Below are 24,640 nucleotides of genomic sequence, written 5' to 3' on the forward strand. Positions count from 1 at the left end.
ATAAAATATACTTAGTAAAGATGATTCTTGTTTGTCTATTTATTCTATTTATTCAGCTTTACAACAAATTATCCTCTACCAAACATTTCCGTGCATGAATTAAATATTTTTTTTTCCTTTTGTTGTCAATTGTCATTAGAGTTATTTTCGTTTCATCTATAGCAGTTTCTCTTTACAAATATTTTCTTTTTCCTTATTTGATTTTTCTTAATTTGGGAAGTTGAGGCACTTCTAGAAATTTCGTCATGTAAAAAATCAAGTTCACGGTATAAATGAGAGTTTTGCAAGATAATTTTGACCTCACTAAATTCAAAATGGTGGCCGAAAAAAAATATTGATGTAAACTGTACTTGTTTTAAGATAGGACTTATGGGATTAACAATTTACTCTAGTACATATGGGATTCAAATTAAATTAAATTAATTTTTTTCAAAAGCTTGAAGTTAAGCAAACATTAAGAAAAAATGTAATAAAATATAAGAAAAGTAAAAAAAAGATTTATATTCATTCCAAGGGTCAGTTATAGTAAGTAAATAAAAAACTTAACGGTAAATTGAAATGGAAACTTCTGTATCTAACTTGAACTGAAACGTGAAAGATTTTGTCCAAATCTCGTTTTTTGAAAAACGTTTCTATAATATAATTTGAAATTTCCTTCCTTATAAATGACTGCTGTTATTCAATTCTTATTCGGGTACAAAATTAGGTAGCAAAATATGTAATGGTTTATTGATTTGTTTAATTTTTATTTAGATCATTTATTTTGTGTTTTATTCCATGAAATCGACACAGCTAAGACGATTCTCTTGTAATGGATTCCCGAAAGAACGTTAAAATAAGCCCTTAATTTTCCAGAAATATGCAGATATTTTGAAATTGAGGGTGAAGAACGTTGTATAATATTCTGAGAAAGACATTATAAATAGCTCTTCGATCCTCTTACGGTGCATTTACATCAACCTACATAGAGCTAGAACAAGAAAATTATTTCGTGTTAGATTACAGCGCGTGATGTATGATTCTTTTTAATACCGATTTAATGACATTATTCTTAAACTTATAACAGAAATGGTAATTGCTGACTTTATTTTCCCTACATTTAACGTAACCAACATTTTATGGACATGTTAATGTCTCAAAGTTGGCGCTAAAATTACAAGTTACCGAATTAACATTAACCCGAGCGCATTGAAACGTATCTCTACTCGCTTTTAATACTCAGCGAATAAATTACATGTGAAATAAAATTATGCCACTGATTTATACTTAACAAATTTCTATATTTGTCTAACTGAAGCTTTTTGACGTGACAACGTCTTATAATTCGATAGAGCCGGTTGCACGCACGAAAAACATGACTCATGCGGCGTTACCTCGCTCTGAGGCGTTCCATGTAAGGCTTGAAGTGCAAGCGAGAGCGCGGAACGAGTGACAAAGAAGCACAATCGGACGTTGTCACGTTCAACTATCGTCAGTAAACCGACTTTACAGACAACCAATTTTTTATAATATAATGATAGCTGAACTTACATTGAGATAGGACACAACTCAGTTTCATCCACTTATATTTCAAAATTTATTCAAATAGGATGTATTGAGCCGTGCCTACCTATTCGAATATTTCACATTTTTCTATTATTTCTTATTTTTCATTAGGCTTTATTATAAAATTATTTTCTAGAATTTTCTACATATAATATTTGGAAATATTATTCCTGAATTTAAAATGGTTATATATAAAAATGTATTAAAATTCAAATAACGCAATATTGTGAAGGTATAATATCTACTTTTGTCGTATTTAATATCCCATTTAATTTTAAACCTGACTCAAACAGTTCTGCAAGAATTGTAGTTTCATTTTATTATGTTGAACAAGCATTTTAGATTTCTTGATTCATTTTATATTAAATGATTATGAGTATCCGTATACGTTTTTAATAAGTCGTCTATAAAAAGAGAATATTTATACGCACAAAAAATTACATGAAACATTTTCAGTAGGAATTACATGAAACATTACAGTATTTATGATATTTTGAACTCGCGAAAATTGAATGAAGAAACTGCAACATCATTATTTTTTAAATATTACCCGGCACAAACGTAGTAAGTATAAGCTTCTGGGTCATTTTTACCCAATGCGTCTATTGGATAGAAGAGGGAACGACCATATTTCACCTTATGTGTAAATTCTGCAGTCTGTATAATCTCCAATCATAATCACCGTAATTGTATTATAATCCCACATTTTTTGGAAGGATTCATTCTAAAGCTAACATCCATTTTATAAAATAAGTACCAATAAGTACTCGTCCATAAAAACTTTTATACTTAAATTGTAGTAATATAGTTTTTAAAGGATATTATTCAAGCGTCAATATTAAAACCAACAACCGTGAGATTCAAAACGTTCCAAAATTATATTAATAATATATCAGATATATTTGAACGCAAAATATTTTAATTCATCGTATAAATTGTACCTACATTGAATAAATACATTAATTTTTATTCGTTATTTATTCGCAACCAAATTCATCCAGGTGTAAACAACCATTTCGTTGTCTACAAAAAAGGTTGCTCAGAGCACGTTTCATAAAGCGAAACATTAAAACAAATGGACTGGTAGGTATCTTCCATTCGAATGTTTGAATAATTCATGTATACAATCTATAAACCAGACAGCAGAGAGCATTTTACAAAATACACAAATTTTATTGATCTCTCGGGCGTGGTTTGTACCTACACAATAAAATATTTACATCTTCGTAGTACCCTGACGTGGCCAGCAGTAGCAACAATAAACAAAATAAGTAAAATATGAACGAAAATTGAACTATTTGTTAAAAAAAATTTAGCAGGTAAATAGTGTCAAACAAATCATTTTACCCATGGGCTTATTAATATACAGTCAAACATTTATTTTGAATAGCTACTCATAGTTTATAGCAAAATACCCTCCATGGGACAATAAGTCAGTGGTGTAATGTTTTTTACCACTTAAAAAGAACATTCATTAAAAATAAATATCCTAAATAGTGGTTCCAATTCGATGGACTAGCAGTTTAAAACTCCGTTAGTGCAAGTTAAAATATAAGTTTGATCATTGGAAACTGATCACATGTGTTCAAAGTTAGTCAAAAGCTGTTCTGAAACAATGAAAACGTTCATCGCACGCGTTATTCATTCCCATGACGTGCAAGTTTTAACAGCATTGTAACTTTTCACTTTTTTCGCTTTGTGTCGCGTTGAAAACCTGCAAACTTTGTTTTCTATTTTACTGTTGTTTGCCGTACACTGCAGCGTATGCACGAAAATATTTCGGTGACGATTTATATAATAAAGCGAGAGGGTAATGGGAGATATCTGTCGGCATCTGCGGTACGGTATTAAGGTATCAATAAAATGGGACGCCATGAGTATCGAGAAGCAATAAATTCGTTTTCAGCTACGTAGAACTAAGAGCTCGGATTATTTCACACCATTTACTCCTTTCATCCACAGTCTTCATAATACCGCTCCTATAAAAGGACCTTCCCAAAGATTGAAGTTTTGACTATACCTAGAGCTTAATCGAATTCCGAAAAATCTCTTACAAAATTTTTCTGATATTAATTTTAAGGGAAAAAATTCTTAAAGTTATGAATAGCGTCGAGTATTTTAAACATTCTTTTTTGATTTATGCTGTAATTAAATGAGAAGGGAGGTATTCAAAAAATGGCTGTTTATAATGCTGCTATAAATATATAACAGTTTTGAATGTGTGTTTATATTTAATTTAAAATGCTGAATATTTTAATAAAAGAGTGCGCGGTGATTGTGGGTTTTTCATAGAATATTCAAAGCAGCTTCGCAGGCTGCTGCGCCCACTTCATATCAACTTTTTCAAACCGCTCTCGATATACCGTATATGTTATTGTAATCGAATGGAGTACGGGATTCATAAATTACTCGCTCGTCCCATGTTAGCTTTCACGCTTCAATCAAACCGTCTGATATGAAACCGACAATATATTGAACTACCTTCCGTTTGACGTTGATATTTTAAAAATATTTTTTGTAATAGTGACCGCGCTTGTAGTGAAAATAACGCGTTTAAATATATATAGAAGCAGTGCTTGGAATTATTACAAAATACTATGTTTTTTGTATATAAGTGTCTTGTGATTTTGTTATCACTACATAGTACATATAAAACAAAGTCGCTTTCTCTGTCCCTATGTCCCTCTATGTCCCTTTGTATGCTTAAATCTTTAAAACTACGCAACGGATTTTGATGCGGTTTTTTTTAATAGATAATGTGATTCAAGAGGAAGGTTTTAGTATATAATTTATAAGGTTTTAGACAAAGCGGGAGAAGCCGCGGGCGGTAAGCTAGTTATGTATAAAACTGTCTCTTTATAAATTTATTTATGCGTACGTTATTTATGCGTACGCAGCGTGTGTATCTTGATACTCGGTACAACATAACTAGTATAATCATAATATTATTTCATTTTGATATTTTATGCAAACTTGTTAAATCTTAATGCCCGAGTATGAATAAACGACTCAATTTATTAAAGAAACATCTTTCTTATATTTATAAATTACCATTATAAAGCACTGTTACATGATACCATGTAACAACTAACATGTGCACTAACAGTATACAAAACCATGTCTAAAAGTACTTCACAACACTTCAAATAAATGGGTATACTGTTATAAATGAAACAGAAGTATTTTTAATCCTCTTTATAAAGAAGATATATAGTGACGTCCGTGTAATAATATTTCTGCTTTTTACTCTTATCTTGCGAGTTACTTCACTGGAGGACAATTCATACAGCGTATTCATTTCATTTTGTTCTAGGATAAATTTATCTTTTTACTCAAAATGGATCGATTGATGCGATTGCCTGACAGAGACCACTGCATAGTAACAATGCTGTCAATTGTCCTATATCATTCGCGTATCATATTGTTTCTTTTGAAAATATCAGGAACTTATTAAAAGCGTGCTTGTGGTTCGAACTGTTTATTAAGACTGACTTACATTGCTTAACTTATATTTTGTATATTACATTAGCAATGACATAACCTAACTATTTTAGTTCACGTATGTACAAAATGTAGGTTATAGATAAATAAAATCTAAGATATTTTCATGAGTTCCAAAAATACGGCGCAGTAAGCTTCACCTGTCTCAAAGGTAAAGCCAACGTGGTGAGGAGCAGATATAAGTGACAGCGGTGCGGCTGCGGGTAGCAACCTCAAATCAAACCCAGCTCCATATTCGTATGGACCATAATTATGATATTTGGCTTACTATTTACTTGTTTGGTTGTATATAAGTTTTGTTAAAGACTTAATATTATCTAGTATTGATAATAAGTGTACCTATTATAATATTGTAGCCTTGACTGCGTACGCTTAATGTATTTAGCTTTTTCAAAAAAGCCTATGTAAGGAAGGTAATATAAGGTGGCATACCTTTACATGAATTACATGACTTATCGCTGTGTAATAAACTTACATTAATTGTAATGTATCAGTCATCATTTAAATATTCTCACATTCATTAAAAGTATATATTTCTTGTTCCTCAACATAGTTTTATCGTGATGGCTGATAAAATGAAAAAGGAAAGTAATAATAACGGGTAAGTTAAGATCGCGGCGCCGTAACTGCTCACAAAAGGCTTATTACGATGCAAGAAGCAAACAATTTAAGAAAATTTAAGGTATACTGTAAACAAATTGTAACAATTCTCGCGTTATAAACGCGTAAAAAGTTACGATTATGTTCGTTTTCGGGTAGAATTTTTTCCGTGCTATTTGATAATTCAAGTCACATTTATTAGTATGAAGAAAATTATTTTTAAGCCCTCTCATAATCGAGTATCGTAAAATTAAAGGCGTATTGTTAATGTGGAGATAAAATTTCATGTAAAGATTGCCCTCGAGGATATTATGATAAAATATTTTATATGTAGGCGTTAGACGTATGCCGGTTTGGCTCATGGTTTTAAGTTTATCAGCTATGAGTTGAATCAATGAATGAAAACGCTTTATTGTATACTATTACATCATGCGTATACCTGTAGGACAAAGAATGACATGATACCTATATTATGGTGGAATTCCACAGTATGCTCGAACAGTACCATGTTCTATCAGCTATCTACTTCATATAAATGCTAATTTTTATTTTTAGCCCTCACAAAATTATATAAAATATTATGTCCGACTTTTGTAAATAAATTTTAAAAACCATTTCATGTGTTTATACCCTAATCTAGATTTTAAGATAAATTATAACTTGTAAACGCTCCTATTATCTACAACCAGATGACAACCAGCCACTACCAAAGAAGAAAAAAAAATGCCCTACAGCGCTAATTAGCTAACAGCTACATACTTGCTGTGAAAGTCAACGATTTAGTAAACACGGTAAAAAATGCATCTACACGTATAGCATAATTATATTTGAATTTAAACAGAGTAAATTATCTTGCTCACAATCAACGTTATTTATAAAAGAAAAGATCCAACATGCTAGAAAAATGCTGAGATAAATAGGATTTAGGACAAGTGTTGGCCATTGTTAGCCAGCGTTTCCACCAATTCCATTGTGCATGAGCTAATATGGCGGTCCCGAATAGAAGCGTATCTATATATCCGACTATATATTATTACATTGTAAGGTAACCGGTAACAAAGCCGCAATTCCTTTGTTACAGCCAAGGCGAACCGAATTTGAGATTTTAATTAGCATATTTGTATGCGTAAGTAGAGAGCTAGGATAAATATGTACGTGTAGATTAGTTCACTTGTGTACGTAATGTCGTTATGTTTGAGATACTTTTTTGTTCATTGCACGTGCAGGGAAATATTTTATTCATACTTAGTACTGGAACTTCATTTTACTTTGGAACGAGGAAATTACAAAATTGTCTGGTTAAAGATGCTGTCTAATCAGAGCATTAACTTGTGAAATCTCGTAGGTCTAGTAGTCTCTGTATCACGTAAAAATCTATAGACCATAGAAAAAAGATTAAATTAATTGTAATTGATATAAATAGTTATGCACACAAGTATTAGTAAAATTGTCTCTACATTCTCACTACATAATTCTGCATATTATAGGTACCTATTTGAAATATGTTGAACACTTTTAATGTTGTTTGAAAGGATTCGTTATAATACTATAACTGATAACATTAATTATAACAAACGCAAAATAATAATTTTAATTAACTTTGTCATAGTAAAGGCGACGATCATTGAATCCTAAAACAATAGAAGCGAAAACTACAAATTTCCAATATGTTGAGTAGAAAATGACTGTTCACTGTTAGACACTTTGTAAAGTCGAACAGTTTATGAGAAAACTTATGGACACGATGTGGCTGTAGGCAAACTTGGGGACAAGTGCTGAAGACGTGACTTCCTTCCATTAAGTGACCTGAATTCTTACATTACTCGGTTTAAAATCCTCAGAGCTTGTACAATCATACGACGGCATGGTTTAGCGTAATTGCTTATGGTTTTCCGTTTGAATCTATTAGTCCAATAGCGTTGTAAGGTTAAAATAATTGTGCTTATGATTTTTATAGGTAAGGATTGTGACGTGGTTGATATTTAAAACAATTGAATGTCAATTAAAAAAAAAATCAAAGAATATGTATTTTACTTCTCATTTAATCGTTAACGAATGTTTGGTTAATTTAAGCTGTTGTTTATTGAAGAACATAATATAATTTTTATATGTACTCTTTTGATTCCAGATATTTTGATAACAGTGGCGCTGCATCCAAAGACAAGAAATCAAGCATCTGAAAAATATATTTTCGGAGAATTTTGCTGACGAGACTTTGAATATTACTTTCAACAACTTATAGCTTAGCGCTAGTCATTCAATCAAATAACAGAATCAACCAAATGACTACCGACATATTTATGCACATGCATGTGTGAAATGAATCAGAAATTGAATCAACTAGTTTGTATCATTTATTATTTAACCTTTTCGTTTACACGTAAGTTAAATAAATGTAATGCAATGAATAAATAGTATGTAAAAGATCAAACAGAAATCAACGAAATCGGTTTAACAGATTCGCACGGATGTTTTTTAAAACGATTCTGTACATAAAATGTTACATAATTTTCATTTATTATTAATTAAATAAAGATAAAAAAATTACGGTTGATTTTTATAAGAACTCTAGGTAAATGATATGAAGCTCAACGGCTTATATTAAAGGTTTATCTATTTGTACATGCAGAAATTTTCATAAAACTGTAATAGATGGCTCTACAGTGAAATATTCTGTTTATTTTTCTTAAAATAATATGTGTTTTGTGCGTTATGTTAAAATCATTGTAGCATGTTATGTAGGTATTAATAAAATATCATGACAATTGACAAATATAATGGTGAATATCTGTTTTAGTTTTAGCATAATCTGTGCTCATATAAATTTATAAACCTATGTAAACTTCTTCATATCTATAACAACATTCTCAATAACTTTTACATTGTATCTAAGGAAAGTTTAACAATATGTGATATGATAAAGTGTATCTTTGTGTTTCAAGTATCACATTTCGAAATTTGATTATCTTTGTTTGCTTTTAATTATTTGAGAAATTTAAAACACTGTTATCTTTACACTGAATAGTTTTTCATAGAAAGTTTTGTAAAAATCTTCATTTACATAGTGTTTGATCAGTCTACAATATCGTTTTACATTATAATAGTATTAGTAATGCTGCCGTATTCTATTGAGAACTTGCTTCTGCTTATTCAACTGTATACAACTTGCTTCAAAGATAAGCTGATTAGCGCAAACACAATCATTTAAATCAGCTTGTAGCTTAAGTAGTATTATAATTATTCGTAACACGTAAGATAGGTAATAACACTTATGTTATACATACTATAGAACATATAACCCATCTGATAGATAAATTGGATACTTGCTATACTAAACGTTAAAACAATACAAACACAGAAAGATATAAAAATATGAGAAATTAGTGTCACAAAAATAAAGAATGTAAAATCAAGTTTGACAAACGGCAGCAGAACCAGCAAAAGCTCACTAGGGACTATCTAAAAAAGGACATATTATCACCCTTGACACTCACAAAATCTATCTACATTGTTCTACAACAACACACAATCGTGTATTTTTTTCCTTCTCCTTGATAATAGTTACCAATCGATTTCTGTACATGATGGCTTACGCTCCGCTCTCAAAGAAGCTTAGAACACTAATTGTACTCGAAACAAATATTTCGTATTTCATTTCCAATTGCTAGTATCTGAAAACGACCAGCACGACTCCGTATCGTATGTAATACCAGAAATACATTTCACAATAAGATACCCGATCAAGCACTTGTGACTAGTGGCTTAACCGAATCGACATTCAAAACGAATCGTGCAAGTTGGGTAACATGCTGTCTATGGCAGCCGCACTAAAGAGGCTTAGAAAACATGAGAAATAGTTATTTTCCACACAGACTCCCCGCAACGATTAATCATTCTCGCAGCGGGGTATTAGGATTGACCTGTGTCCAATGGAAACATTCAGCTTGTTTTGTAAATAGTTTAACTGTATAAAGTAAATAAATTATGTTGGTCATGGAACCTAATGAAAAGAATTTTTTGTAAGAAAAACTTTTTTATTTAACAGAACGTTTAGAAGCTTTTTTTAGAAAAATATACCATTTATATGAATTTGATAAGTAATTGTATTGATTAAGGACAATTCATACTCGATCCAAAATATCATCACCTCATTCAGCAGATATTACATACCTTGGTTTCACTGACAGATTTTCTAGGAAAATTCCTTTTTAATATATTTATAACAGGGCATTGAATTCAATATAACTTTCACGCGCTGATTATTACTAGGAAATACATTTTATTACTTTTTCCTCAATAAATAAATTACTATTTATTTATTCTTAATTGTATTATTTTAACCATGTGTAGCTTAAATGATCAAGGATGAATAAAAATTTCCTTTTAGAATTCTCTTCTTTCATTGTTCCGTTCATTTTCTTTGTTAACCCGGATTAAAAAAAGATGAATGATTGACATCTCTAAGCGGGTCTACACAGGGCGAGCAGCTTCGCGAAGCAATTGCTGCGCGAAGCAGTTCGATCAGTGTGGACGTGGCTTGGCCGAGTGAAATGACGTATGCTGTCAATTTGTTGCGAAACCCGCTTACTGACTATGCGATTGGAAAAAATTGTTGAGGAGTAAAAGATGCAGTAGTAGATATGTATAAATTAATTATTGTTATAATATAGAGACTAAAGTGTCTATATTATAACTTAATAGTAAAAAATAAACACGTACGTAAATAAATATGAAATAATGAACGTAGTTATTCTGTTTACTGGAAATGTTATGAAAACTGTATTAACTGATATTTTTAAATGTTACATTTAATCGAAATAAAGTTAAATAAAATATACTTACAATTAAAATTTACTACAAAGGCTCGTGTCCCAGTAGTGGTAACATAATATTATAGGGGCTGCTGCTGATGATGATGATATTAAAAATGTCAATGACATGTCAATATTCTTAATATTCATATTGCAAAATTAAGTAACTAAATATCGTCGTTCATATACAACGTTAACATTTCGTTAATTTATTTGATTTGTTTTAGACTTAGAATTTTTAACTAGCAATTTGGTGAAAATGTTTCGGAGCATTTTCAGAGAGCAAACACCTTTTATTGAATCCTGCTGCTCTGCGTTTGCATCAGATTGCTGAAGTGCTGGATTTGTGAAAATTTATAACTACCCCCTGCTACATATTCGTCAAATCTTAATATAAAAAAATATTCGCAAAATTTTAACAGCAACAAAATTTTTCTTTCCAACGTATTCCAAGAAAGAGAGCTGCAAATAATTGTATTCCATCAATGTCTATAACGGTCGCAAAAAGAAATAATTGCAAACGATATCTTGGTGACGTTGAGTGACACTTCCTAAGCCGGGGATGAAATCCATTACTGAACGTCCCCAGAGGATTAATTCTTTTTCTTATCCCATTGTTAGTCAGTTATTCCGGATTTTATTGGTCTGGTCTCAGAAATATTTAATTTCAACGCCCTTACAAGCATTAGGCATTTCTTAAAATTCAATCTGTTCAATGTTAATTTGGTAACACAAAAATTGAAGAATTTTCATCAGGAAATAAGACTTCTTTCACAAGCTCCATGCGTGGCTTTCTTGTACGATAATTATAGTTGCTACAAACGCTACGGTACACCTGACATGTTTACCTGGACAGTGGACACTTATGAAAGTGATGAAAGAATATCGATCAAAGTCTATTAAATCGCATATCGTTATCAGATCGGTGAAGTTCCAGCTCCCACGGTCTCCTGTACTAAGACGTTTTGGAGATTAGTCAAAGCGAAAAAAACAAGGTGCCGATTGCATATATTTTACCTCTTATTTATTGTTTTAATTAGGCTACTTTTTGTATAAATTTTACTTTTTTTATTATTTTCATTACTAAAAAAAACTAAATTAAATTTAAATTCGGTACAAAAAATAGATACCTATGCATCCATTGTGGCTTGCAATATTCAGCTTTCGTCAGGGTGGCTGTTTAATTTTGTAAAAGTGATACGTTTTGCGTTTAGGTAGTTAAATTTTGATATCAACTAGAAACCCATGGGAAAGAGCTTTAGCCAGACGTATGCAAAACGTTTTTTTACCAGGAATCGGGTATTAATTAAAAAAAGCTTTATATTCTATAGAACTATATGCCAATTCCCAAACAATACTGGTGTTATAACTTAATAATTCCATTTTAGAACTCTTTAAATGGACAAAAATAACTCATATTTTAGACGTATCAATATTTGAGTGGTGATCAACTACGAGAAAAAGCTGTGGGAAAATAATAGACGTCATTTGAACGAGATTGATGTCCAACTTTATTACCTGTATACACGTGTTCTGCAAGATACAATTCTTACATTATGAATTTGTACATTGTACTATAACATGTGAATTATGAATGATGATTCAATTCCATTTTAAATGTATTGTAATTATTGAAATAAGGAGAGCGATATTCAGAGGTTTTCAGACTCAATAAAAAACATAGAATAAAAACCTAATTAAGTACACATTATTATGTACCAATGTAAAAAACTGTATTTTGTATCATAAATTGTATTGTCCACGTTGAAAGTACATAAATTATTATAACGCTATTAAATTATGACCTATAGTTTGAAATTTTATTGGACTTGCGTACAGATAAATCACATGTGAAATATTTTGTTGATGTAATAAAATGTCCCAAAGCAACCAATCCACGTATCCTAGAGGATTTATTAAAACAGGTCAGGCCGGTGAAAACGTCTGAAATATTGGACACGTCGGCTAAATTTATAGACATAATATGTTGTAGGTACGAGAAGCTCAATTTCTGAGAGTTTACTGTGATTTTTTGTACAGAAAAAATGGATAGCATAAAATTTACGGACACTATTCGTAACCAGAGGTTAGTCAAGATGTGACAAATGTTGCCGTTTCAATGTAAAAAGTATGATGTATGAGTGAAAGTGCCTTATTGAAATTTTTGGGAGCTGAATAAATTTGACTTGACAAATTTTGCGATACCTTAGTTTTCAACGGAAGATTTATATTATAGATTCAGAATGATGATAGAAAGATTACTTACATTAATAATTTTGACTTATTACTTTAGTGGCGCTCTACATAGATAAGAAGAAATATTAGGCTTACTAAAGATTAACTAAAATAAACATTTCCAAGAACAATTCCACGACCAAGTACCTACATAATTTATACATTTGAATAGAACAAAGCTTAATAACAAAACATTATGTTTAAAAGTCTATACATTGCTAATAACATTTGATTTTATAATTAGACTAGCAATGCCCTGCGGTTTCACCCGCATAGATAGCGATATCGTTACAGTGAAAAGTCTACTATAGGTCGGACTATAGGTTTAATTTTTAATCACATGAAAATCACCTTTACCCCGTCCCGCACTACGGCCTTTTTTTTTTTGTTTTAGTGGGGAAATCTTTCATAGATACCCACGGCCTCCGGGGGAGGGGCCGTGGGTTATGTCGGATTCCTACCGACCAAAACCCCACTGTGTTCCGTCAAGACGCATATTGGTAGAATTCCTCCGTGTCCCCCGCACTACGGCCTGCTCGAACAGTATACCTACTATTTTCTGTAGATTGACACTTTTAAAAATTCGTTATATCTTTTGAATGGAATATCCAATTCTTTTCATTTAAAAAGTATTTTGCTGGTATTGAAACAGTCTATAATAAAACATCATTTAATGGGATAAGGATTAATATATGTGTATGGATAACATGGTTTGATTACTGTCGGCACTTCTATTTACTTTGAAAACGTAAAAAAGTTGTTGTAGTAACATAACTACTGAAGATGGACATATGGTATCGCGGACTTTCTTGTAGATATTGATCCATTCTATAATACCGTAGAACATTTTTTTGTTCTATCTTCAATAGATTCCGCAGCGCACGCGATGACAGAAGTTTTATTGAGGAATTTTTTACACCTTGGGTTACATTATTGCATTTTTGGTAAGGATCTCTAATTTTTTTGAAAATGCAATATAGCCTATGTTGCTCAGTAAAGATGCAGCTTTCTAATGGTGAAAGAATTTTTGAAATCGGTCCAGTAGTTTATGCGTGAAAACCATACATACATACATACATACATACTTACAAACTTTTCCTCTTTATAATATTAGTATAGATTATAATCAATTTTAATGTTTCATTAATTATCTTTGTATAACATGAATTGATATCGATGTTATTAATTAATTAGGACTGAAATATACGAAATAATGTGGAAATAGAGGAATAGTAATCATTTTTAAAAATCAGTTGCTAAAATGTCCCTTGTTATCGTTAATAAATCTCTATTCAACTTTTATGTTTGTTATGTATTGCAAAATTAATCATAGTTTAAAATTTACATATTAAACATTTCTCTACTTAAAAAGGGTTTCCGAAGGTTTTTTTTGTGCAAGTTTATTTTTTTACATTTGAATGTTAAACCTGTAGCTACATAACAAGTAGAGTTAGTAGACACTTATAAATAAATATATGAAATTATATTATATGTATCATAATTGCTTAAGTACATAAACTGTTATCATGCCATTAAAAATGTTCAAAATTTTAGTGCAAAATGAACCGAGCATTGTCGATAAGGGATATTCGATATAAAGATGTAGGCAGGCGGTCTTCCAGCGCTGAGCTGATGATAGCGATTATGTTTATGGGACACGCGGTCCTTATATGTCCCAAACGCGTCTAAACCCCGAAGCGTTATGGCATAAAGTGCGGCTATGTATCATTTTTATGGGTTCAGACAAAGTGAATTTGCGGCTTGAGATAACTTCAATGCGTTAGTCATTTACATGTACCGCTGTTAGTTGATGTGTTAATTGTATTTGAACTAGATGGGAATGTAATGTGTGTGTGACATTATCTGATGTTATTTCTCATAATATGATATAAACGTAGTTAATGCATAATATGAATATATAATGTTTGTTGGGTGTATTGAGTAAAGGGATAACAAGTTATTTCGATAGCTCGATCGTATTTAAATATTATATTGATCTAGGTAGATCTAGATTTATATTTTTAAAACAGGCGAGGCCAGAGAGGGTCTTACATATTGCAATGTTAATGTAGGTCAGGCATGCTTTGGGACCATTTACTTCACACACGCACCACTTACACACGGTGAAGATACTATAATATTTTATCTTAAGATACGGTTATATTTTATATTATAGTATCTTAAGGTATCCGGTATCAGCGTTCTGACCATCATTTTTCTTATTGGCATTGCGTACTAAGACCCCTGTAGAACCGCCATCCTGTTACAAATGACCCACAAAATTTTGGATAACCGTATCTTAAGATAAAATATTATAGTATCTTCACCTTGTGTGACGCGCTTTACACGTAAACAGATCGGCGCCATAATGGTAAAATTTTCATTTTATTATTCTGTTCTTTAAGATAAGCACTCCATATATTCCCTAAAATGTCATCCAGATTCAAATCATGTGATGTCAACGAATTCAAGGCTTGTAGGCGCTTGTGGGTGACATGTGTCACTAATCAAGTGTTAACGTCGGCTTTCGTGTGAGATTTAAAGCATATACGAACGTAAATAGACTGGGGTGGAAATGCATACAAACAGTGTGATAATGAGCTTTTACTAAATCAGGCACACTTCTTGAACTCTATATCTTCTCTTGTATCGGCTTTTCGGTAATATTTCAAAAGAAAAATAATTATCTGTTCTAAGTTTAATATTTTACAGCATATTCAAAAGCAAAATGATGTCGATAAAAACATTTCAGGTAGTTCGAGAAGTGTGCCTGATTTAGTAAAAGCTAATTTTCAGACTGTTTGTATGCATTTCCTGAGAACATTTACTATGGTGGTGTTTATTTTTTTTACACCATATGAAAGTAGAGATTTCAATGAATAAAAGGCACCCCAAGTTTTTGAAAAAAGCTGATATTTTGACGGGTGACTTTTCGATTGAAAATTAGGTTGTTTTTTTGGTATTAATTCAAAATAAGGCGAAAAAATAAATATTTTCAATCAGATAAATTACAGTGTATTTGGGACATAATAAAGTAAGTTTCCACCAAATTTCGTAGAAAAAAAAAAATTTTTGAAGTAGATAGAAATAAAAGACCAAAAACTTGGTTTTTTGAATTTTTCACCTAAATTTTTAGGTTATGTGAAAAAATTGTGAATACAAAAGTTGTAGAACTTTTAATTATCTACAACTTTGCCATTGAACTTTTTTCTATAGGACTTGTAGTTTTGTCGGAAATCGAGAGAAACCATTTTTTTCTCTTAAAAGCTCCCCCCTCCCGCTTCCCGAACTCGGATTGACCGTAATTTATTTTTCCTTACATTTTTATCATATTCCCCTCCTTTTCTAATGGGTTTCATCCGACTGCGATTTTTTTTTGTTTCAAAAATTATCTACTCTAGTCTAAAATTACCAAAATTACAAATAAATCGTTGTGCCTTTTACCTTTATATCGTAGCTACCTATATTTAAACAATATGTTAGTATCATTACTTATAAAGAACTAGTAAAGAACTAAAATACGAATAGAACAGACAGATGGGAGAAGATAGATTATATTATTAACTCACATCAGTGTATATTTACTTATAGATATTACGTATATTAAAGAAAGACTATATTACGGATGGACAATATATTTAAGACTTTATTCTGAATATAAAAAAATTTAAGTTTTTAATAGCTCAAATAAATAATTTCGCAAAATCCAGCCATATTACAAAATTCTTTAAAGCATGAAAAATTTGCATGTCGCATACGTTCGTATTTATGAAAGATAAATTCTCCCTCGGTAACTGAAACATGCACTTAATTAAGCGTAATCTAGGATGTTGCTCTACCAGATCCCATTAACAAAATACGCAGCTAATCAAAATGTTGATATTTAAAGGTACATTTATTTTCATGTGCAATGATGGGCAGTATTCATATAAGAAACGGTGAATTAAAATAAAACCGGGTTTTAAATAATAGAACAAAGAGAGTTTTAGATAATTGTCCGGAATAATGTTTCTTTTATTTCATAAATTATTATTAGTCATGCGAAGTGGTGACCATATCTCAACAAATGGAAATGTCTAAAGGTAAGTTTATTTTTATAGGATTTTAATACAAAAACTACCAATAAAGATGACTGATTCCTTTTAACCGCAAATTTTATAAAATACAAAGTTATGCCATAATCTTTTTTGCCCAATTTATCCCTATCCATATAACTTCTAAATTGCTCAAATTGTCGTTTTTATCCGAATTTAATCGTCGATTGAACAAAACTTCGAAATTAGTGAGTTTCTGCCCTCTGGCTTCTATTGTCGCTTTTTACGAGCTTTATCCAACAACTGGAAAATCGGCTATTTTATTCTAAAAATGTAGATGGAATTATTTGCTTTTTATTAATTATTTCCCTCTTTCCACGTTTATTAGATGAACACACAGGAGAAATTCGAAACAAAAGAAGGTTGTTGTTTTCATTATTTTAATCAATCACTCAAATAAATTTCATTTTGCTGATGTTATTTGAACCTACCTGGATAATTAAAATGAATTAATGCTTTCGAAATTTTTCTAAAAAGGTTCTCTTCTCTCTCTTATCTTATATTATTATCATAAGATTAAGCTCTAGTTTGAAAATAATTCAAATTCAAAAATTCAAAAATTCTTTATTTGGAACATAAACAAATTGTACATAAACTTAAATTACGATGACATCCGTAAAAGCATAAGAGCTGTGGCACGGATGCCAACGCCCACCTCCATACATAAAATAAGTTCCATCTTAATAATGTAACAAGTTTAACAATAATATGCAAATTAAGTCGGTTAAAAATAGAAAAAAAAAGTTGTACAAAATTCTAGTTAGCAGGTGTGTTTGTGAGACTGAAGATGTGTATTCGTGAGTGTATGAGTATATGAGTGTGTGAGTATGTGAGTGTGTGAGTATGTTAGTGTTAGTGTGTGTGTGTGAGTATGTGCGAGTGTGTATGGGTTTTGCCAAGTTTTAGACTGTAAATTTAATAATTTCTTCAGTTTCTTCATACGAACGGGACAAAAGCCAATCAAGGACTATACAGGGTTACTTGTAAAACACCAGCAACCTCGCAGGACAAGATAGCTAACATCATAAGTAACAACATTTGTTCTACGACTTTTGGCATAACGCAATAAATTATTTTTAAATGATTTTTTAAACTTTTATTGTACTCTCCTTACATTTGTAAGTCTATGTTCTATTCATTATCGGATGGACGACGCGACGCCTCCTTCCCCCTCTCGTTCGCTTTTTGTTTACGTAATTTTTGGGAGGCGTAGAGTTTATAATATTCAGACGGAAAATTAAATGAATATTTATTTTTGTATGAAAATAAAATCTAACAAATTATCAAAAGTCGTAGAACAAATGTTGTTACTTATGATGTTAGCTATCTTGTCCTGCGAGGTTGCCGGTGTTTTACAAGTAACCCTGTATATTTGAGTTTAAAATTACAGAGTGGGTAGATATTTAAAACCTGATTGAGTTTATTATAGATTAAGGAACTAATAAATGGATAGTGGCGACCAGCTACCGCGGTCCTGCGACGTTCAATAGTACACACCCTGTCATATCTACGTTTGGAATTTATAAGGTTGGGGTCATAAGAAGTATCCAAGAGTTTTCTCATAACAATTTTTAGTATATATAATTGACGTACCGACGGCATTTGGCATAGGGCATACAATTCGCTAGTTGGAAAGCGGAGAGGTTTGTTGGTGATTGTCTTAAGTACAGCCCGTTGGGCTCGTTCCAAGCGAATCATCAGAGATTTAACACAACCTCCCCAGGAGGTTAGACAGTAAGAAGTAACAGACTGAATCAGTGCGTAATAGACCGTTTTTAAATAACGGAAGTCTATCACTCCTCTGAGGCATTTGAAAACATATGTTAAATTTCTGACTTTAGAACAAACGGTATCGATCTTCTTCTTCCACGACAATGTTGGATCTATTGAAACTCCCAAATATTTTAAACTAGTGGCTCTCTCCAGATGTGTAACAACTACATTGAACAAAAGGGTCAGTTTTGAGACAGTGATGGGCGCAAATGGTGAATGTTAGTGGGGGCATGGACGAAATTTTGGGCGCAAAAGTTATAAATTTACTTTTCGCAATATTGAGGGTAAGAAGATTTTGTTGCAGCCAATATTGGACAAGTTTTAAGGCGTTTTCAGCAACCCTACGTACCTCATTCCATGTCTGAGCATAAAGAATCAGAGTAGTATCGTCGGCATACGAAATTATTTTACAATTATTGAGAGAGAGGTCACATAAGTCATTAATGTAGAGTAAAAACAGGGTAGGTCCTAAGACACTGCCTTGAGGAACGCCGAAAGAAACTGAAACATACTCACTCTTGATGTTATTAATAATGACACATTGTGTACGGTCAGAAAGGTAACTGTTAAATATATCCAGAACAGAGCCTCTGATACCACAACGTTCCAATTTGGATAGAAGAATAGGAATAGAGACAGTTAAGTAATTTATGCTATACATAATTACCGTCCTTGCTTTAATATTTATCTGTTTTCATGATCGCATGAACATTTTTATCTGAATCTAAATGACTGAAAAAGTTTGAACAACGATTCGATACATAATGTAAAGTAATAATAATTAACTAGGTGAAGCAAATTCGTGTGTATTACCACGACTGGCACCCAGGGATCACATTACATATCCATAATTAAATAATTTATGCAATCGGCCCAGTAGTTCCCAAGGTAAGCAAGTCCAAACAAACAAACTCTTCAACTTCATATTGTAATACCTATTATCTATTTTACTGCACCCGTTGCGATTTCACTCATAAACAAACGAAACTCTAAGGTTATTTCAAACATGCATGCTAACAAGTTCGTTTATTTTGTAACATAGTATAATATCAAAATTCAACTGAGAGAAGAAGTTTGCGGAGAGCCTTTGATGTTAGGTAACTAAATTGTTGTCTGACTTGTTACTGGGAAATAACCTTATAATCAAAACAATGCAATCTGCCCTAAACGAGCGAGTTCGCACATTTATCACAATGTTATTTAGTCGTATTAATACGGTGTTGGAAACATTGAAGTTATATGTAACTTTTCGATCACTATTTGTTCTTACTATCAGCCATTTTCTGGTATGTTTTGTTTAGATTATTTATCGGTTAAAATGACAGAAAGCGTATGAAAAATAGAATGTCTTTTACTTAGGGTATATCAGTAAGCGTTGAGACCGCCTCTGAATATTTGATGCATTTTTTCTGTATTTAACAAATTATTTTAAAAATATGTAGGGAAGCTATCCCTACATATTTTTAAGTGAAACTTCTTTGCGCGTTATGAGTAAAATTTCAAGGTCGCGTCACAGCAACACGTCATGTAGTAAGGCGACGATTTTGGTATCTTTGAATCTTGCCAAAGAAGTTTCACTTCTGACACGTGTGCTCGACGCAAACGCTCTTTTTTTAGAATTAGTTTGGTATAACGATGTCGTTATAGTATTAATTCATTAAAAAAGAAGAGTCGGAATATTATATTATGGTGATTATCAATTATTGTGAAATTATAAAGCACAACAAGACAATTAATTAACTAAATGAAATCATTAAATAAAGCGCCGCAATAGACAAACGGCCGGTTTAACCTCGTGAAGCTTACAACTTTTTCACCATTATTTTATCTACATTACAAAATAAAGGTAATGAAAAGGTTTCTCATAAATTTCATTTTCCGAGAACAGCTAATTCCTATTTAAGGCTACGATTACAAAGCAATTACTTTATTTCAGTTTTTAATAGTCCGAGTCATCTTATAGGTATGTTATAAACGTCTATTTTTTTCTCGCTTTTTAAGCTGGTAACTTTGAAATACAGTTTTATGATCATATTTATTTATCATATTGTTGTATCACAAATAACTACAAAAAAAATTTCTATCATAACATAAAACTTTACAAGAAATGTGTAACAATATATTTTATTATTCTATGCTAGAAACAGAAAACGAAAACAAATAATAGTGTGTATAAAACTAATTTACAAGTAACACCGATTTAAAACATTTGTCTTTAAATCTGCAACAAAGAGGAATATTCACATAAAAGCCCACTTTCAAAACAAAAACTGAAAAACCTCACACAAGTTTAAAGCTTAACGTTCACATAATGAGCAAAAGATTACAAAAGTTCCACCTTAATTTATTTTTTATCAGAAGCACTTTGCTTTTAATAAGCATGCATGAATTACTTTTACTTTACCTACGAGTTCGTGAATAAATAAAACGAGAGTCGGGGCTACACCATTCCTTCCCTCCCTTTGTACTCATACTTCCTGGCATGCGTAATGGGATACCCTAACAAATCCCTCGCAAAGGTTCTTTTGTGCTTAATAAAAATCAGTACAATGGGTACAGCAAGATCTGCATAGGAGGTCAGTTATCTCGACCAACAAAAAGGCTCCCGTATTCTATGTTTACTTTTGTCAAGGTAATGAGCATAACGTCGCGGCCTATATTCAACTTTTAATTAACGTCCGCTTGCGTTAAATAAAACTTAACTTGTTGTCCCCGTATGAATAAATGTTTTCTATTATTGAATCGAAAATTTTTAAACATTTCTGTAGCATAATATTACACTGGGGCCATTCACGTGCACTTCAAAACTCTCTTGAATTTCATAATTATTTGTAATGTTTATACAGCTTTACAATCGTAACAATTGTAGCATGAATATTATTGCAACTGTAATATCAATTTAACGTAATCTGCATAATTCAATCTTATGTATAATATTATAATGACATAACGGGGTGCAAATGTTATTCAACCAAACATATTATTTTAAAATATTGCAAGTTATTTATATCTACTATCGTACCCCAATCCATACTAATATTATAAATGCGAAAGTAACTCTGTCTGTCTGTCTGTTACTCAATCACGCCTGAACTACTGAACCAATTTGCATGAAATTTGGTATAGATATATTTTGATACCCGAGAAAGGACATAGGATAGGTTTTATCCCGGAAATCCTACGGGAACGGGTTTTTCTCTGAAAACGCGGGCGAAGCCGCGGGCGGAAAGCTAGTCCTAAATAAATGTAAATATCTAAGTACTAATTAAAATACAAATAATATGCAATGCATGCTTAATCTATTTCACAATATATGTCTAATAATAATTGACCACAAAGAGTTTCATTTAATGATGTTTATTACAATGAAAATGACTAATTCAGCGTTTAGTTAGTCTTATTACACGCGGTATTTTAACTGTCCAACCATTAGAGAGTCATCCGGTCTGTTAAGTAGCTAAGTAGCGTTAATCGTAGTTGAATCAATCAAATGTCGAAGCTCGAGTGAATAAAATTACCGCACAGCTGGTTGGAGCTAAATGAGTTAAATGAAATGCTTAGTACACCAACTATGTATTTTAAATATTGGTGCATGGTTGCATGGTTGCATGCGTGGTAAAAATGAATAGGTACGTTCGTTGTATACGTATGCATAAGTTTTAAGTTAACTAAATTTTTCTTCTTATTCAAGCATTATTACAAAGTATTTTAAATGCAAAATTGTTTTCGTTGTTTAAATAATAAAAATATAATGAAGTTGATTTCTTAAATTACATTCGATCAATTCATTTGGTAAACCGTAACATGACTTAATAGATCCACCTCACAACTAAACTTACATTAGCTGTAGAGCCACAAATATAAAATAATAACGTTAAATACGTTACGTTACAATACAAGTTTACGAACGCTCAGTATATGGGTATTACTCATAGCGACACGGAAGTGCAGACAGGGACATCCGCGATTGCAGCGTACCCGTGCAGTCCTGTTTGTCAATGTCCTGTGATAAATCGCCCGGGACCACTGCCAAAACTCCACACATGTGCACTACCTCCACCGCAACTTACCTTCGGCTTTAAAAATCGCTTAACTGAACTCTGTACGCAGCTCTAAAAGATTAAAAGGATTAGCAGCCCGTGCAGCATATTTGGCGGGATTACTTTCACAATGGTGAGAATAATCCGACGAAAGTTGATATTGTTCTTGCAATTACAGATAATGGATGTTAAATATTTTATGAGTAGTTTAGTAAACCTGTTTATTGTAAATGAATTTAATAGAGACTTGAGTTTCCTAAACAAAATTAAACATAATAATTTGGTAAGCCAAAAATAGAATGTCCGCTGTATAGTCTCCTATTGTTCCCACGCTTTTGTATTCATATAAAAGGATCATTAAATTCATGTTTATAATTGATTTTAACGATTCCGCAAAACGATACGCTACAGAAAGATACCGTAGTATGGAGTGGCGCATAGACGAGATATCAATGGCGACTAATCTGTCTGCAACGACAGCACGTATATTGCTGCTGTTCCGAAGCGGAAACGACAAATATCAGTAATGAAATGTCAACTAAGCTAACCATATTTCCACGTATAATATACATTAATAACCGCTCATGTATTACTCAATCTATGATCATATTGTCTACCGCAACACATTGATAAATTCATGGATGTTACAAAAGATTCAGAGTGGTTTTAGGTGTGTTTGAATGTCTTTGTAAATATAACATGAGGATAAAAGAATAAAAATATATAAATAAGCATTCAAAACATAGTAATGTTGTATGAATGTTTTTATATTGTGATCATACGTTAAAGAGAAGGACGATAATATTATCTTCATAGAATATGGAAGCAACTGACACTGAGTTTTTGTACCATGACTTTCTTGATTCAGCTAACAGACATTATTAAAAAATATAAATTAAAGGTAATGTGTATAATAAAAGCCTCCGCACATTCAGGTACTTTAGAATTTTTGCTATGGATCAAAGAGCTCGCTTGTATTCAAATTAAATGAAATGAAATATTATATAAATTGAATAATAAACATGAACAGATGACAAAACGACTTTTTGTACGATATCAGAACAGGAAAATAAATATTTTTGACAAATATTTGTTTTTTGCACCTACATATCAAGGTATTTTTTATTGCAATTTTATGTCGTAACATTGGTTATATTGAGGAATTTATTTCAAGTTTAAAATAATTATTTCGATGAACTCGGAGACATAAATATTATAAGGTCGTTAATCTCAACCTAATGATAATTGAAATCTATATTATTGCGGGCACAAAATTAATTACAAAACATCTTAATAGAGAACCTTGTTGACAATTTAATTTTTATTCGTTGTAATGTACCTAAATACAAAAAAATATTATAAGGTAAATACTTACAATTACAGTTTAATTATTATTGAAAGTGCGACAATCGTACCTTTTTCACTTTGAATAACAATACCTTTTCATAAACTTTCATTTCATCGTAAGATTAATATTAATTAAAAAGCATAATACAGTTGTTCCATGATGTAGAAACAATGTAAGTTTAATTATTATTGAATAATGCCCTTAATAATTACTATTGCTATTCATAGTTTCGTTTAATATCGATCTCTATCAGAAGCTATTTTAATTAATAATATTATTTCTATTAATATCTAATTCAATTGCGGTTATTTGGTTAACTTTAATGTCACCATAGATAAGTTTTTAAATGGTTTTTAACTAGAATTAAGGCTACTTCAATCGGTCCTAATTTTTTATTTTTTATTTTATAATTATTTATTCTTTATCGTTTAATGCCATCTCAAAGCTTTTGATATCAAATTTTTTTTTTCCAGTTGCAGTTAATGAGTATTATTATTTATTTAAATATGTTAAAAGTTCGGAACATTTACATATAATATGAAGTAACATGATAAACTTATGCTCTAAAATTATTTACAGTATAAATACACGAACGTAAATTTGAAGCATTGAGAAGCTCGTAATACGAGTATGTACCTACTAGTTGACAAAAGAAAAACAGTACAAAACATTATCCAACATCAAAAGTTTTAC

General features: G+C 31.4%; 1 protein-coding gene and 1 long non-coding RNA gene across 2 annotated transcripts in view; one reads left to right on the forward strand and one right to left on the reverse strand.

Moving 5' to 3' along the window:
- The window catches only part of LOC149485140 (uncharacterized), a 385,709-nt gene extending 367,560 nt beyond the window's left edge, over positions 1-18,149 (reverse strand). The window contains exon 1 of the long non-coding RNA XR_016316196.1: positions 17,946-18,149. This is a non-coding gene — a long non-coding RNA (uncharacterized LOC149485140). The remainder of the gene's footprint in view (positions 1-17,945) is intronic.
- LOC149485143 (coiled-coil domain-containing protein 12) overlaps positions 1-24,640 on the forward strand; it is a 480,484-nt gene that overhangs the window by 324,913 nt on the left and 130,931 nt on the right. The window lies entirely within an intron of this gene.

This window comes from Colias philodice, chromosome 10 (assembly GCF_061535455.1).
Source record: "Colias philodice isolate Cphi_HAF_F1 chromosome 10, ilColPhil1 Martin Lab GWU primary, whole genome shotgun sequence".
Classification (NCBI taxonomy): Eukaryota; Metazoa; Arthropoda; class Insecta; order Lepidoptera; family Pieridae; genus Colias; species Colias philodice.